The sequence below is a fragment of the Monodelphis domestica genome, chromosome 2, assembly GCF_027887165.1.
Source record: "Monodelphis domestica isolate mMonDom1 chromosome 2, mMonDom1.pri, whole genome shotgun sequence".
Taxonomy (NCBI): Eukaryota; Metazoa; Chordata; class Mammalia; order Didelphimorphia; family Didelphidae; genus Monodelphis; species Monodelphis domestica.
In genome coordinates, this window is record NC_077228.1 from 22015152 (window position 1) to 22032126 (window position 16975).

The window sequence follows — 16975 nt, forward strand, 5'->3', positions numbered from 1 at the left end:
AAGGTTGTCCAGGCTGCCTCCTGGATGAGCTCGACATTCCCTTTGGGCTCTAAAATTCCATTATTCTTAGTTTGAGATGCCCACTCAACACCATTCTGTTTACCTGACATTGGCACAGGCTGAGTGAGGGAGAAGGAAAAGCCAGGGAGTGAGAGCAGCAAGCCAGATCCTTGTGCAATCTTGGGTCTGCTTCATGTCTTGCTCAAGTCGGGGCTCAATTGATCCCACAGGGATGACTGTTCAGATTTAGGCTGTCCAGGAGGTGAGACTTCAAATCCCTCCAACCAGGGAGAGGAAGCCCAGCTCTGGCATGTGTCACGTTCACAGAACGGACACGCTTCCAGAACTAAATGAGGGCCTAGGGAGAAACCATTTTGAATTACAGATTGACATTGACCCCAAACAGGAATGGGGCCCAGATAGTTGCCTTCAGTCTGGTGGCCTCGAGGGGCTGCAGTGTTATTTTGAACAGACTTAAAATGACCCCGTTTGGTTGAAAGGATGGAGGAAATTTGGCCTGGAGAAGGGAAGGCTTTGGGGGATGGGGTGGGATGGGGGTGGCTGCCATCTTCAAATATTTGAAGGACTATCAAGTGAGAGAGGGATCAATCTTGTTCTACTTGGCCCCAGAGGGCACAACTGGACCAGCAGATCAACATGAAAGGAAAGCAGGTTTAAGGTTGATATTAAAAAAACATTTCCAGACAATGGCATGCCTATTGGCGCAATGGATTGCCTCTGGAGGTAGTAAGTTCCTCGTCACTGGAGGTGGCCTGATCACGTGAGTGGGAAGGGATCCTAGAGGCCAGTTGATCCAACAGACTCATTTTGCAGATGAGGAAGCTAAAAAAAATCCAGAGAAGGCTCAGTAATTGGCCTATAATGGAGCAAGTTTCATGTGGTATGTTTTTTAATTTGAACTCAGGTCCTCTGACCTCACCACTCTTTTCATTGTATTTTGTTGGTCTTTCAACAGAGCCTGGAAAGCAACTTGTGGAGGGAGGATCTCTTGTTCAGATCATAGCCTGAAGTCCCTTTCAAATCTGAAAGTCTGTCTCCATTTTAACTGGGCTTTACGCATATTTTCAAGACAGTTTCCCAATGTTCAAAGTAGAATACCTTGTAGATTTACAAGAAATTTGGGGGCAGATGCCTCTCTTTTTTAAAAGAAATTCTCAGTGAGGCAACTCCTTCTACAAAGAAAAACAAATCCCTGTTTTATAACTCAGAATTTTAGAGAGCTCAGCAGGAACCCAGTGACTTTTCCAGGGGAACACAACCACACAACCCATTTTTCTGAGTTTGAGCTGAGCCCAGCTCATTCTCTCTCTCTCTCTCTCTCTCTCTCTCTCTCTGTCTCTCCCTCTCCGTCTCTGTCTCTGTCTCTCTCCCTCCCTCCTTCTCTGTCTCTGTCTGTCTCTCCCTCTCTGTCTCTCTCTCCCTCTCTATGTCTCTGTCTCTCTGTCTCTGTCTCTATCTCTCTCTCCCTCTCCTTCCCTCCTTCTCTGTCTCTCTCTCTCTCTCCCTCCTTCCCTCCTTCTCTGTCTGTCTCTCTGTCTCTGTCTGTCTGTCTCTCTTTCTCTTTCTCTCTCTCCCTCTCTCTCTCTGTCTCTCTCCCTCCCTCCTTCTTTGTCTCTGTCTCTGTCTGTCTCTCCCTCTCTGTCTCTGTCTGTCTCTCTCTCCCCCTCTATGTCTGTCTCTCTGCCTCTGTCTCTGTCCTCTCCTTCCCTCTTTCTGTCTCTCTCTCTCCCTCCTTCCCTCCTTCTCTGTCTGTCTCTCTGTCTCTGTCTGTCTGTCTCTCTTTCTTTCTCTCTCTCTCTCTCTCTCTCTCTCTCTCCCTCTCTGTCTCTCTGTCTCTGTCTCTCTCTCCCTCTCCTTCCCTCCTTCTCTGTCTCTCTCTCTCCCTCCTTCCCTCCTTCTCTGTCTGTCTGTCTGTCTTTCTCTCTCTCTCTCTCTCTCCCTCTCTGTCTCTGTCTCTCTGTCTCTGTCCCACCCCCTCCCCCAGGCCCAGAGAGATCAATACACATCCTTGGAGATTCTTTGGTTCTTTTCTTCCTTTACCAATCTGCACTTTGCTTCTGAATTGAAAAGGACCTTGGAGGTCATCAGTTATGTAAGTCTTTGAGGAAGAAAGGCAACTGCTGTGGGTTTTATCTCCCAATGCTTTTCACAGCCTCCTAAGTCAACCAGACTTTTTGACTCGTCTAGACCCCTGAGTCCCAGGGTGTACCCCAATGGCTGCTAGACTCTACCATCCCAAAATGACTTTTCCATCCATCCTCTTATACACATTGTCACTCCCCACCCGGTTAGAGTGGGAACCCCTTGAAGGCAGGAGCTCTTTTGTTTTCAACCTCTATATCTAGCCCTGAATAAAGGCTTGTCCCTTTCTTTCCATTTTTTTTCCAGTCCCCCAACCTGGAGAGGAGAATTGCATATGAGAAGCAACTTTCATATGGAGCTTGTAAGTGTTGGAGCCCAGCTAGGGTCCCCCCAAGCCAAGTTTACTTCTCTAACCACTACCTCACGGTGGCCTCTTTCAAAAGAACATAAAGAAAACAAAGCTTTGGCCCTTTTGAGCTTTTTTTTTTTTTTCAGGATGCTGGACAAAAGGCCTTTGGAAATGCTCAGCCAAGGCCAGGGAAATCAGTGCCTTGCTCCATCTTGTAAAAGGTGCCTGGTGTTTATATTGTCTTTTTGAACTCAGAATCAGTGAGCTGAAATCCTCCATGCCACAGGAATAACCAAAGGGAGAAGGCAAAGATTAAGGACCTCCAGAAGGGCTTTTCCCCTTCCTTCTTTTATTCCTCTTCTCACCTTTCTTCTCTTCTTTTTTTTCTCTGCCCTTTACTCTTGGCTTCTTTGTCTTTCTCATTTCTTCACATTTTCCTCTTTCCTGACTTCTTCCTCCTGATTATCATCTGCTTTCTCTTCTTCTTTTCCCTTCTTATCTTCCTCCTGGTTTTCCCTCTCTGCTTCCTCTTCTTTTCCCTACTCTCCATCCTCCCCATCTTCCTTCTCTTCTTCCCTTTCCTCCTCCTCCTTCTCCCCCATCTCCTCCTCATGATTACATCAGGTGGTTATTGTCTCCACCAACACAGAGAAGCTGTTCTTCCACAATCCTACACTGTCATTGTGGCTTGTCATGATTTACAAAATTCCTCTGTCAGACCAAGCTTCTGGTGAGGAACTGCTTGGTGTAGTCATTTATGTCTTTGCCTTCCCAGCACTCAGCCCTTTGATTGATGCAAAGTAGGTGATCTAAAAATGCTTGTTAATTGGTTTTTTCATCTGTAAAATGGGATTATTCTAACCTCTAAGGATGGACATTTGGCTCAGTAAAAGTATAGGTGTCCCTTTCACATCTTGACTTACCCCATTATGGTTTCACTATATCCTGGATCAGCAAAAGAAATTAAATGGGAATTTTGGGGGAGTTTTGGGAAAGCCACAGATGAAACACAAAGGCCAACAGTACACAGAAGTTCAGAAGCTCAGAAATACATAAGCTATATGCATAATATTCTATACTGTCAATATATTTTATCTTTTAATTCTAAAAATAGATACAACTTCTTTACTGTAAACACCCCATAAAAGATAAAGAAACAAACTTCTTCTCTGATGATGGCCAAAAAATTGTACATGGATTTCCCCAGTTGGAAATTTTTTTTTTGCTTTAAAAAATTTTTTTAATGCTTATTTTTTTTATTGCTTATTGGGGATCTTTTTTTTTCCTTCATGACTCTTATGATTCTCTTTCTTTCTTCATTCTCCCCTCTTCCTTTTAAGAAGAGTCAAAAAACAAACCAAACCCACACCCTTCATTAGCCTTGTCTGAAAATAGATGTCTCATTTTCATCTCTAGTCCAAGAGATAAGAAACTTTCTTTATCACCAGGTTTCTTGAGTTGCTATTGGTCATCACAATGAGAGTTCTTCCCATCCCATCCTTTAGAGACTATAATTCAACAAAAATCATGTTTAATTAAGGGCTGTGAAAACATAGATTAAGAATTAGGGAACCAAACAATCTATTCCTATAAAATCAATGGGTGAAATAAATCAGAAAAACAATAAATAATTTCAATAAAGAGAACGAAAACAATGAGACAGCACAACAAAATTTATGGGATGAAGTCAAAGTAGTAATTAGGGGAAAATGTATATCTCTAAATGCATAAATCAATAAAATAGAGAAAGAACAGATTAATGAATTGGTCATGCAATTAAAAAAACTAGAAAAAGAACAAATTAAAAACCAACAATTAAACCCCAAATTGGAAATCTTGTAATTTCAGCTAGAGGTGAATAAAATTGAATGAAGAAAGTCATTGAGCTAATAAAACTAGGGGCTAGTTTTATGGAAAAAAAATCCAAATAAAATAGAGAAGCTGTTGGTTAATTTGATTTAAAAAAAGAAAACTACATTATGAGTATCAAAAATGAAAAGAGTGAATGCACTACAAATGAAGATGAAATTAAAGCAATTATTAGGAGCTATTTTAGCCTAATTATATGCCAATAAATCTAATATCAGTGAAATAGATGGATATTTAAAATATGTAAATTGACCAGATTAATAGAAAAAGGAACAAAATACTTAAAGCCTATCTTGGAAAAAAGAAATTTGAACAATCTCTGAACTCCCTAAGGAAAAATCCTCAAAACCAGATGGATTCACAAGAGAATTATACCAAACATTTAAAGAATATTTAAGTCTTGGGGACAGCTGGGGAGCTCAGTGGATTGAGAGCCAGACCTAGAGACTAGAGGTCCTAGGTTAAAATCTGGCCTCAGACACTTCCCAGCTGTGTGACCCTGGGCAAGTCACTTAACCCCCCTTGCCTAGCCCTTACCACTCCTTCTGCCTTGGAACCAATATACAGTATTGATTCCAAGATGGAAGGAAAGGGTTTTAAATTTTTAAAAAAGAATATTTAAGTCCTATATTACATAAACTATTTGGAAAATTAGGCAAAGGTATCCTACTTAATTTTTCATATGACACAAATGTGGTGCTGATACCTTACCTGAGAAGAGCAAAAACAGGAAGAAAGTTATAAGCAAAATTCCTAATGAGTATCAATGCAAACATTTTTTTAAATAACAAAATTACTAGCACAGAGATTATAGTAATATGTGTCATAAAGATCATACATTATTATGATGAATAGGATTTATAGTGGGAATGCAAGGCTGATTCAATATTAGGAAAACGATCAATCCAATTGATCAAACCAATAATAAAAACAACAGAAATCATATGATTTCCCTCATAGATGCAGAAAAAGCTTCTGACAAAAATCTGCACTCATTCTTATTAAAAATCATGAGAAATCATAGTAATAATTGGAGATTTCATTAAAATTAGTATTTATCTAAAATAATAAAAAAGCATTATTTATGATGGAAATAAGCTAGAAACCTTTCCAGTAAGATCAAGGGTGAAGAAGTAAGAGTGCTCATTATCACCACCATTATTCAATAGCAATAAGAAAAAAAATTAAAATAATTATAACAGGCAATGAGGTAACAACATTTTAGATCTTTGCTGATAATTTGAGGGTAAACATTGCGAATTTCTGGAGAATCAACTAAAAAACTAATTGAAATAATAACTTCAGCCAAGTTGCAGGAAGTAAACCCACATAAATCATCAGCATTTCTATATATAACCAACAAAGCTCGGCAGGAAGAGATAGAAAGAAAAATTCCATTTCAAATTACTGCAGACAGTATAAAATACTTGGGAGCCTACCTGCCATGATAAACCCAGGAACCATATAAACACAATTACGAAACACTTTTCACACAAAGACAGACCTAAGTATCTGAAGAAATATTAATGTTCATGTGTAGGCTGAGTCAACATAATATAAATGACAATTCTACCTAAATTAATTTGCTTATTTAGTGCCATACCAGTAAAACAACTAGAAAATTATTTTATAGAGCTAGAAAAAAAAAAGAATAACAAAACTCACGAGGAAGAATAAAAGGCCAAGAATATCAAGTGAATCAATGCCTTCCTTCCCCCCCCCCCCAAAAAAAAAGGAAGGATGATGGCTTAGCAGTATCAGATCTCAATCTATGTCACAAAGCAGTAATCATGGTAACAATATGCTACTGGCTAAGAAATAGAGTGGTGGACCAGTGGAATAGATTAGGTACACAAGGCACAGTAGTAAACAGCCATAGTAATAGAGTATTTGGTAAACCCAAATATCCAAGCTTTTGGTACAAGAATTTATTCTTTGACAAAAATTCCTGGTAAAACTAGAAAACGGTTTGACACAATCTAGGTATAGACCAATGTGTCACCCTGTATACTGAGATCAGGTCAAAATGGATACATAATTTAGACATAAAGGTATTATTATTAGAATCAGATTAGGAGAAAATGGAAAATTTTACCTGTCAGAATTATAGATAAGGGGAGAATTCATGACTAAATAAAAGCTGGAGAGGATCATGGGAAGAAAAAGATATTATTTTAATTACATTAAATTTAAAAAGGCATAAGCAAAACCAATGCAGCCAAGATTAGACAGAAAGCAGAAAGCAGAGAGGGAAAAATTTGTAGATCAAGTTTCTCTGAAAAAGGCCTCATTTCTCAAAAATATAAAGAACTGACACAAATTTATAAGAATATGAGTTATTCTTCAATTGATAAATAATCAGAGGATATGAATAGGCAATTTTCAGAAGCAGAAATCAAAGCTATCTATGGAGTTATATTTTAAAAATGCTCTAAATAACTGATGAGAGAAATATAAGTTAAAATATTTTGAACTACTATCTCACACCTGTCATATTGGTTAACATGACAGAAAAGGAAAATGACACATGTTGAAGAGGATGCGGGCAAATTGGGACACCAATATACCGTTGGTAGTGTTAACTGATCCAACCATTCTGGGAAATGATTTGGAAACCATTCCCAAAGGGCTATAAAACTATGCCTACCCTCTGACCCAGTGATGCCACTGCTAGGCCTGTATCTCAAAGAGATTTTAAAAGAGACAGAGAGTCAGAGAGAGAAAGAGAGAGAGAAGGAGAGAGAGAGAGACAGAGACAGAGAGAGAGAGACAGAAAGAGAGAGAGAAGGAGAGAGAGACAGAGAGAGAGACAGAGAGAGAGAGACAGAGAGGGAGAGAGACAGAGACAGACAGACAGACAGACAGACAGACAGAGACAGACAGAGAGACAGAGAGACAGAGTGGGGGGAGAGAGACAGAGAGATGGAGACAGAGAAGGATCTATATGTACATCAGGTCTTTTTGTTGTGTCAGAGAGTTGGAAAATGAGGCAGATGCTCACCAGTTGGAGAATGGTTGAACAAGCTGTGGTATACGGTTGTTATGGAATATTATTGTTCAATAAGAAATGATGAGCAGGATGATTCCAGAAAAAACCCGGGAAGACTTAAATGAACTGATATAATGCGAAGAGATCAGAATAAGAACGCTGTACACAGTAATGGCAATATGATCAACTGTGAATGACTTAGACATTCTGAATAATACAATGAAGCAAGTTAATTCTAAAAAACTCATGATGAAAAATGCTCTCCATCTCTAGAGAAAGAACTGATGGAGCCTGAATGCAAAATTGACACATTATTTCTCACCTTTTAAAGTTTTTAATTTTTTTCAACATAGATTATACAGAAATGTATTTTGCCTAATTTCACATGTGTGAAAAGCACATTTCTTGCTTTCACAATGGATGGGAAAGGGGTAGGAGGGAGAGAGAGAATGTGAAACTCAAAAATTATTTTTTAAATGAAGGCAAAATGAATAAATAAAAAGAAAACATACAATTGATTTCCTTTGTAATTCTTTGCATTTTATCCATTAAAAAAATTTGGAGACATGGTCTATAAATTTTTCTAGGAAGTTCAATGGGTTCAAGATATCAAAAAAAGGTAAAAACTTTTGAGCTCACTTTATACTCCAAGGTCCTGTGAACCTCCTATTTTGTAACCAGTAAATGGGACACTGAGAGTGAGAGTTGTTCCCTATCATGAAGATGAGGGAGTGAGAGATTTCCAAAAGGGACAATCTTTAGGAAGAAGTGGCTAGGCTTTGGATATGAGGGCTTCACACTGGAATATCTTCTCTTCTTTCTCTGGAGAGGTATATACACACCCACATCTGGCTTAGGCCACCAGGAGAAATTTGTTTCTTTGGTTTCACCCCATTGACATCTGTCTCTGTCACTGATGCATCCATTGGTCTCCAACACAAGTCAGGACAAGATGGTCCTTTCCTCCAGGAGGCCCAGCAATGTCAGACCAGCAGGAGATGGGGCTGAGACTGACCATGGGGGGAGATGAAAGAAGATCATCAGAGTCCAGTCTGGAAATATGTTGGCAGCTCTGTGGGAGGGAGGGAGGGAGGGAGTGTGTGTGTGTGTGTGTGTGTGTGTGTGTGTGGTGTGTATTGGGGGAGAGAGGTTATTGGATTCAAGGCAAAATGCTGAGCCTGTCACTTTTACAGGCATGAAAAATATTGGTTCTCCCCACCCTACTCTCCTTGATTATTTGAAGTAGAAAGAAGGAGGATGAAGACTTGTTGACATGGATCATTGATTTCAAAGCCCTAATGTGCTCTGCCACCAGCTGGCTGTGACCTTGGGGGAGCTACTCTTCTCCTCTGAACATCACTCTCCTCCTTGGTGAAAGGAGAGGGCTGAATGAAATGCTCTCTAAGGTCATTCCCACCTCTAACATTCTCTGATTCTGTGATTCTAAGCCCCTGAAACTTTTGCTTTCTTAATATGATGTCCAGCTAAAAGGAGTCTTAAAAGTTACTGAATCCCTTCTCCTCCATCATTTTAGGCCTGAACAAACTGAGGTTCAAGGTGGGAAATCATATTCAGCAAGGTCTTAGCCTCAGATTCCTCTTTACTTTATAAATGAGGGATAAAAGCACCTGCTCTACTGATCTCTCCGTTTGTTGTGAGGGTCAAATAACAGTAAAGCAGATGAGTGCCTATAAGGACTGATAAAGTGTCAAATCAGGTACAAAAAGGAGAAAAACAAATATTGCATAAAAGGATCCAGACTTTGTAGAAACCCAAAACTGCTTTAAAACATTCAGAGTACATTCAGACCTGCTGGAACAGAAGACAGTGAAGCTGGGGTAACATCCCAGCTTTGTTAGCTGTGACACCATGAAAAATTCACAGAAGTGCATTGTGACTCATTTCTTCAAATATAAAGTGAGGACACTTAGATGCCCTTTAAAGTCCTTCACTGCTCAATATGTATGAACCTAAAATCCTAAATTTATGACAGTATTACTGATCACCAACCTACTGTGATTTATTATACATAGTCTTCCTGTCTTGGCCAAACATAAAAGAAACCAAAGTCTGTTTTTTTCTCCCTCCTACCATCCATCCATCCATCCATCCATCCATCCATCCATCCATCCATCCTTCCTTTTCTTCCTTCCCTCCCTCCCTCCCTCCCTCCTTCCTTCTTTTCTTCCTTTCTTTTCTTCCTTCCTTCCTTCCTTCTTTCTTTTCTTCCTTCTTTTCTTCCTTCCTTCCTTCCTTCCTTCCTTCCTTCCTTCCTTCCTTCCTTCCTTCCTTCCTTCCTTCCTTCCTTCCTTCCTTCCTTCCTTCCTTCCTTCCTTCCTTCCTTCCTTCCTTTTCCTCACTCCTTTTTCTATTACTGTCCCATTTAGTTCAACTGACTACCCCAGTTTCATAAGGATTAAGAACCTAGAAGCACTAATATTATGCAAGGTCCAGTGTGGATATGGAGAATATAGGGTCATAAAATCAAACAGCTAGAGCTGGAAGGAACTTCAGTGGTCATCTAGCCCCATTTTATAGATAAACTGAGGCCCATAGAGGTTAAATGACTCTGCCCAAGGTCAGACAGCAGGTAAGTAACACAAGTGTCATTTGTACCCAGGTCTTCCTGACCTGACACCCAGTTGTATTGACTCTGCCAATGAAAACCCTGTGGGCTTCATGCTCAAAAGACTTACAGTTCAGCTTGGATGATGAGAAACCTGTACAAATCGAGATAATCCCGAATTGAACATTTTAAAAGAGCTCTGACCCACACAGAACATATTCCGAGTGCAGTGTCTCTCTGGCAGCCAGTGATTGATAAATGCCTGCTGAATTGACTTGAGTTGAATTTTAAAAAGAGATTCGGGGTTAGGTGGCCCTTGAGGTCCACTCCTATTCTAAAATCCCATGTAGAAAAAGCTCATCTCCGGGTCCTGAACTGTCCTGGATTCGAGTTTTGATCGGGAGGTGACTGTGGCCCCTTCTGAGGCCGCTCAGTCATTATTCAGGCGTGTCCAATTCTTCATGACGCCATTTGGGGGTTCTCTTGGCAAAGATACTCGAGTGGTTTGCCATTCCCTTCTCCAGTCCATTTTACAGATGAGGAAAGCACGGCCAGCAGGGGGAAGTGACTTGCCCAGGGGTTACATAGCTCCTGTCTGAGGTCAGATTTGAACTCAGGAAGATGAGACTCCTATCCACTGTGGCGCTGTAGCTCCCCATTCAGTTGTAGACCGTCCGCAAGGACGGCTACTCGGAGGAGGACGAGCACTGCGGAGTACCGCCTCACGCATCATTCGGGGACCATTTCAAAACCTGCAGGTTAGTTTCTCAGCATCCCAGAAGAGCCGAGCTAACGAGGGAGCTCGAAGAGGAGAATGTGAGAACATAAATATCCCACGAAGGCTGGAGGTGATCTCGGAATAGAGACTTTTGAACACAGAACAGAGACTGTGAGGGCATAAAACAAGGATTATTAGGTCCTAGAATGTAGTATGTTGGGGGAGCCCAAGAAGTACAGAAGTAATGGCGGGACCCGGGCCAGCCTGGGCTCCCGAGGCTTGAACGGAAACCGTGGAATGGGAACTAGTTATCCTAGCAGCGGCCAGGGACAGCGGACTAACTGCTCCACGACGTCGGGGAGAGTACCTTCCCGGGGGAACTGCCGCCGCCGCCGCCGGCGCTGCCGCCGCAACTCGGGCTGTGTCATCTGCATGATGGATTTCGTGTATGGGGATGCCATAAGCTGCTTGCCGTGCCTCCACGCGTACCACGTCAACTGCATCGATGACTGGCTCTCCTATTCCCTGTCCTGTCCCTGCTGCATGGAGCCAGTGGATCCGTCCTTGCTGTATCCCTGTGTCACCTGTTAAATGAGGAACTTGGCAGCCAACAGCTCTGCCCCAGCATGCTCAGGTGAGCCCCCTCGGGGTGCGGCAGCCACTGGACCCGGGAGTTGTTCCCATTCGGCGAACGTACCACAGAGTACTGACGCCAGGCTGGGACCCACTCCGGAGGCCAATGGATGCCCTGCGGGGCCTGAGAGCCGTCGAGCTGGAACTCCAACGCGTCTAGCCAATGTCTGACTCTTTTCAAGCCCTCTAACTACAGTTCTACGCCCTTCCTCCCACCCCACCCCCTCCCCGCCCCTCCCCGCTATTTTAGCCGCTCCTTCGTTATCCAAGAGAACCATAGACAGCGAACGCCTTGCCTTGTGCATTTAAGCGAGGCAGAATGGTGCGAAATCGAACCCTAAAGTCTAGCTGAGTTTTTAAAGAGCCCCTGCGAGAGCTCATCTTTCTTAACCTGAGAATGCCAAGCCCTGGAACTCAGTACCCGAAGTTTTACTCTAGGGGCTCGGGGAGAGGAAGCATTTGAAATCCTCATTCCGGGAGTCCAATGTCCATTGTGGGAAAGCCGGGGGGGGGGGGGGGGGGGGGGGGGGGAGGGGGGGGAGGATTGAGGTGGGGAGGATGCACGAGGAAAAGCCCTCATTGGTCCCCTCTCTACTTGGGACTTGGCTGGTGAGACAATAAAAAACCCAGGCAACTTTGATCAGCCAGCCTAATGTTTTAGATTTCTTCTGAACTTTTAGGCTCCCTTTTTAGACCTTACTATGATCAGCCCCGACCTCTTTGGGTCGGAAGTTCTACAGTCACCATCTATTTTCTGATCTTTCATCATTCTGAGAATGAGACTAATGGAATTGGGAAATCCATCTATCCTTCCTCTATTCCCTGAACAGGTTGAATCTAACTTGCATCAGCCTTGGGTTAGAGTTGGGGAAAATGGGTCAACCAGGACCTATATTGTGGTTCTAAGGGTTCCAGGTTGATTTTTTAAAATTTAATTTAATTTCCTTCCCCAATTACATGTAAAAAATGGTTTCCAATATTTTTTAAAGAATGTTGAACCTTGAATTCTCTCCCTCCTTCCTTTCCCCCAATCCTCAACCTTCATATAGATTTGATTTGATTTTATTTTTTAATTTTAATTTAATTTTTTTTAAACCCTTACCTTCCATCTTGGAGTCAATACTGTGTATTGGCTCCAAGGCAGAAGAGTAGTAAAGGCTAGGCAATGGGGGTCAAGTGACTTGCCCAGGGTCACAGTCATATAGATTTTACATGTGCAAACATGCAAAACATTTTTCTCTATTAATCCCCTTGTGGAAGGAAACTCAAAGAGAAAAAAAAATTAAGAAAGTGAAAAAAATTGCTTTAGTCTGGATTCAGATTCAGTTTGTTTTCTCTGGATGTAGATGGCATTTTTATTGAGTCCTTTGGGATAGTTTTGGATCATTGTATTGCTGAGAATAGCTGCAATTCGCTGCTGTTCATTGTAAATTACAATGTTCTCCTGATACTGCTTATTTCACTCTGCTTCAGTTTATAGAAGTCTTTCCAGGCTTTTCTGAACTCCTTCTGTTAAGTCATTTCTTATGGCACAATAGTATTCCATTCACTCAGCCATTCCCCCATTGGTGGGTAGCCCCTCAATTTCCAAATCCCCCCCTCCCCACCCCACCCATAGCTGCTTTAAATATTTTTGTATTTTTTGGTCCTTTTAAAAAAAATCTCTTTGGTATACAAATCTAGCAATGGTATTGCTAGGTCAAAGGTTATATATACTGTTTTATCATCCTTTGGGCATAGGTCTAAACTGTTCTTCTCAATGATTGAATCAGTTCAAAACTCCCCCAACAATGCATTCACATCCCAACTTTTCCATATCTACTCCAAGTTTTGTCTTTTTCTTTTTCTGTCATAATGGCCAATATGATAGGGGTGGGGCTGGTACCTCAGGTGTTTTTAATTTGCATTTCTCCAAATAATAGTGATTCAGAGCATTTTTTTTTTTTGCATGACTATAGAAAGCTTAAATTACTTTGTCTAAGAACTGCCTGTTCATATACTTTGACCTTTAATCAATTGGGGAATGACGTGAATTCTTATATCTATTCAACTCATTTCTCTATGCATTTGAGAAATGTGGTCTTTATTAGAGATTTGTAAAAACATTTTGCACCATTATGATTTCTGTGTATTACTTTCTATCCTATTTATCTGTTTAGTTTCTGACCTCCACCTCCCCCAATTTGCCTTCTTTTCTATCAGCTCCATCTCCCTTCTCCTATCCCCTTCCCCTCCTATTTTCCTATAGAGTAAGATAGCTTTCTATGACCAATTGAATGTTTATGCTCTTCCCTCATTGAGTTAATTCTGATGAGAGTAAAATTCACATGCTCGCCTCCCAACTTCCCTCATCTCCCCCTGCTCCCCTGAACACTCTTAGATGCCTCTTTTAAGTGCAATAATTTGTCCCATTCTAATTTTCCTTCCCCCTCCTTTCAATACCTTTCTCTTTCTATGCCTTAATTTAATTTAAAATTTTCTATCATCCTATCATATTCACCTCATACCCTTGCCTTCTGTATAACTCCTTCTAAATGCCCTAATAATGATGAAGTTCTTTGGAGTTACAAGAATTATCTCCTCATTTGGGATGTATATGGTTTAACCTTATTGAATGTCTTTTGATATCTCTTTGCTGTTAACCTTTTTATGATTCTCTTGAGTTTTGTATTTGAGAGTCAAATTTTCCATTCAGCTCTGGACTTTTCATCAGGAGTGTTTGAAAGTCCTCTATTTCATTGAATATCCATTTTTTTCTCCTGAAGGATTGTGCTCAGTTTTGCTGGGTAAGTGATTCTTGGTTGAAGTCCTAGCTCCTTTGCCCTCTGAATATCATGTTCCAGGCCTTCCAATTCTTTAATGTAGAAACTACTAAGTCCTGTGTTATCCTGATTGTTCCACAATATTTGAATTGTTTCTTTTTGGCTGCTTGCAATATTTTCTCTGTGATCTGGGAGTTTGGTAATTTGGCTATAATATTTCTGGGAGTTATCCTTCTGGGATCCCTTCCAGGAGATGATCAGTGGATTCTTTCAATTTCTATTTTGTCCTCTGGATCCCTGTATCTTCTTTACCATCGTGGCTCCAGTCCTCTAGATAATCAGATTTTTTTTTTTAAAGCCAAACTAATTCTATGCAAAAAGGATGCAGAGAGAGAAGCAAATGGCATGCTATTGCTCATCTGAGAAGGAACTACTGCCTTCAATATAGCCAAGACCCCCTCACCCATTCCAGAGCATAGACCACCTTTCTGCTAGCAGGCTAGGCTCTTGTCCCTGGACATTGTGGGTGTCCCCAGGCCACTGCCACTCTAAGGGGTGGGGATGACCCGAGAGGAACCCTCCAAAGGATTATTTCTGGGCTAGTTCTAGTAGAAGAGATGGACAGAACCCACCATCACATAGAAGACAAGCAATGAAATGTGTAACAATAAAAGACAGTTGAATGTTGGAGCCAAAGGCATTTTAGAGTATTTGACTAAAGACAAAACATTAGAGCTAGAAAGCATGATAGGGATTGTTGAGTTCAGCCTCTCCTTTTGTAGATGAGGAAATGGAAATCTAAGGAGGGAAAGTGACTTTCCTAAGGTCACATAATTTGTCAAACATTGGGAATTCTCTAGCTCCATAATATTGTAGACTGCTGGGTTCTTTCTTGTTTCCCAGTCCAGATAATTTGCAACTCCCATGTGTTTTGTTGTTTTGAGGCTGTCAGACTCATTAGTCCCTGGGAACCTTGAAGAACAAAGTGCTGTTGGGACCTGGAGAGGAAGGATGTGGCCATATGGATTTGATGCTTTCTCGGCAGGGAAGAGTCCCCCAGTAGATAACCTAGGGACAGTGGAGCTTTAAAAAGCAGGGGCTGAAAGCACGGGTTTTAGGTTTCAAACGCAGACACACTCTGCCCTCTGATGCTCTAATTACAGCCTTCAAGGGATAACTGAAAGCCCAAGTGGTCTGGGAAGATAGGAAAATGCTGGACCTCATTTACAAGAAATACCTTTTGCCTTTTAGGTTGGTCTTTGGTTGTGAAAATACTAAGAGATAAAGGACTCCATTCATAGGATAGATAGCTGACAGGCACCTCAGAGATCATTTAATCAATCTATTAATGAATCCACTAGAATGTATAAAGTACCCACTATGTGCTGGGCCCTCCATGCTAATTATGGCAGAAAAAAGAAAACAAATGAAATTATTTTTAGTCCAACCCCTTGATTTCACAAGTGAGGAAACTGAGGTAAAGAGAGAAGTGATTTGCTGACCCTTGCATAATAGAGTCAAGATTTGAATTCAGCTCTTTTGATTTTACTCTCATCATTTGTTTCACACCACCTGTCCTGATTTTCAGCTAACATTTGTTGATTGTTTTCTCTCTCCAGGGTGTTCTATCTCCTAGGCTTTCGAGCGCCTTTCAAACTTTAGCTTTAAACGTCTTTTAGGGTAAAACTTGCCTAATCCGGCTCTGCTATGAACTTAAATTTTTGTGTATGTGTGTGTGCAGGCTTCAGCCTTTCCCTTCTGTCTCCCATTTATTGGATGACTGTCAGGAATGGAGAAGTTGGGGGTTGAGGCCTTAGAGGAGTTGGATTTTATTTTATCTGCATTTATTATTTGAATCATCATTTACTTTACATGTTAATGTAACATAGAATTCTGTTTATATGTAATTTAATAGATAACATATTTCTATATGATCATATTCACTATTATTCTTTAATTGCTCTTGCTTGTGCTGTCTCGTTGTCCACAGGGCCAAAGAATACCAGGCCTTAAAACAACTTGTATGCAGTCAGGCTCCCTTCCCGTCAGCCGACAAACACAAATAAACAGCATTTCACAAAGATGCGGAGCTTTTTTGGCATATAGAAGAATAACACTGACAGAACACCGGAGAAACATGCCCAGTCACTTCTCAGCAAATCCTCCAGCAGGCTAATGGAGAAAGGAGCAGATTGGCCTGGGCTGGTGCAATGGGGCAGGCGGCTTAGGCACCTGGGGATCTAGTGGGAAGGTGGGACTCCACAGCACTTCTGGGTCCGCTGAAGACCCCTGTGCCCCAAGGCGCGCACACGTAGCCAGAGGTGTCAGGCTTCTCAGACAACTTGTGTGAATGACTTCCTCTCACTGAATTGGCTCTGGATTCAACCAACAAATATCTATCAAGCACCAGTTACTCTGTATGTGTCAGGCCAGCTGCTAAGCCTCAGGGATACAAAAACAGGCAAAAGACACTCCTTGCCCTCAAGGAGCTCACAGTCTAAGCAGGGAGTCAGTATGAAGATATGTACAAAGCAAATAGGAAAGCACTAACAGAGGGCAGGCATTGACCAAACCAGCTGATATAAGCCCACGAGTGAGGGAAAAGAAGTGACACATCCCAGTGATTCTATTATTCGTTTTCTTTTTTCAGTTAGAATCTTGGGATGTTAGACCTGGGAAAGTGCTTGGAACACAGGATATGAAAGCTGGAAGGGCTTTTCCAATAGAAAATCTTGGAGCTGGGAGAGGCATTTAGAACAAAGAATGTTCTCTTAGAGATGGAGATAGACTCCTTTTTTTTTTCACTTGATAGGTGAGGAAATTGAGGATCACAGGGAGGAAATAAATATTCCAAGCTCATACAGATACTTAACAACAAGCCAACCTCCTTCTTTCCTTCCTTCCTTCCCTCCTTCCCTTCTTCCTTCCCTTCTTCCCTCCTTCCTTCCTTTGTTCTTTCCTTCCTTCATTTATTTGTTTGTTCATT

General features: G+C 41.4%; 1 long non-coding RNA gene across 1 annotated transcript; it reads left to right on the forward strand.

Moving 5' to 3' along the window:
• Nucleotides 1-9466: 9466 nt before the first annotated feature.
• Nucleotides 9467-16070, forward strand: LOC103098925 (uncharacterized). Its single transcript, XR_461142.3, has 2 exons — nt 9467-11228; nt 15980-16070. It is a non-coding gene; the product is annotated as an uncharacterized LOC103098925 (long non-coding RNA).
• Nucleotides 16071-16975: the final 905 nt, after the last annotated feature.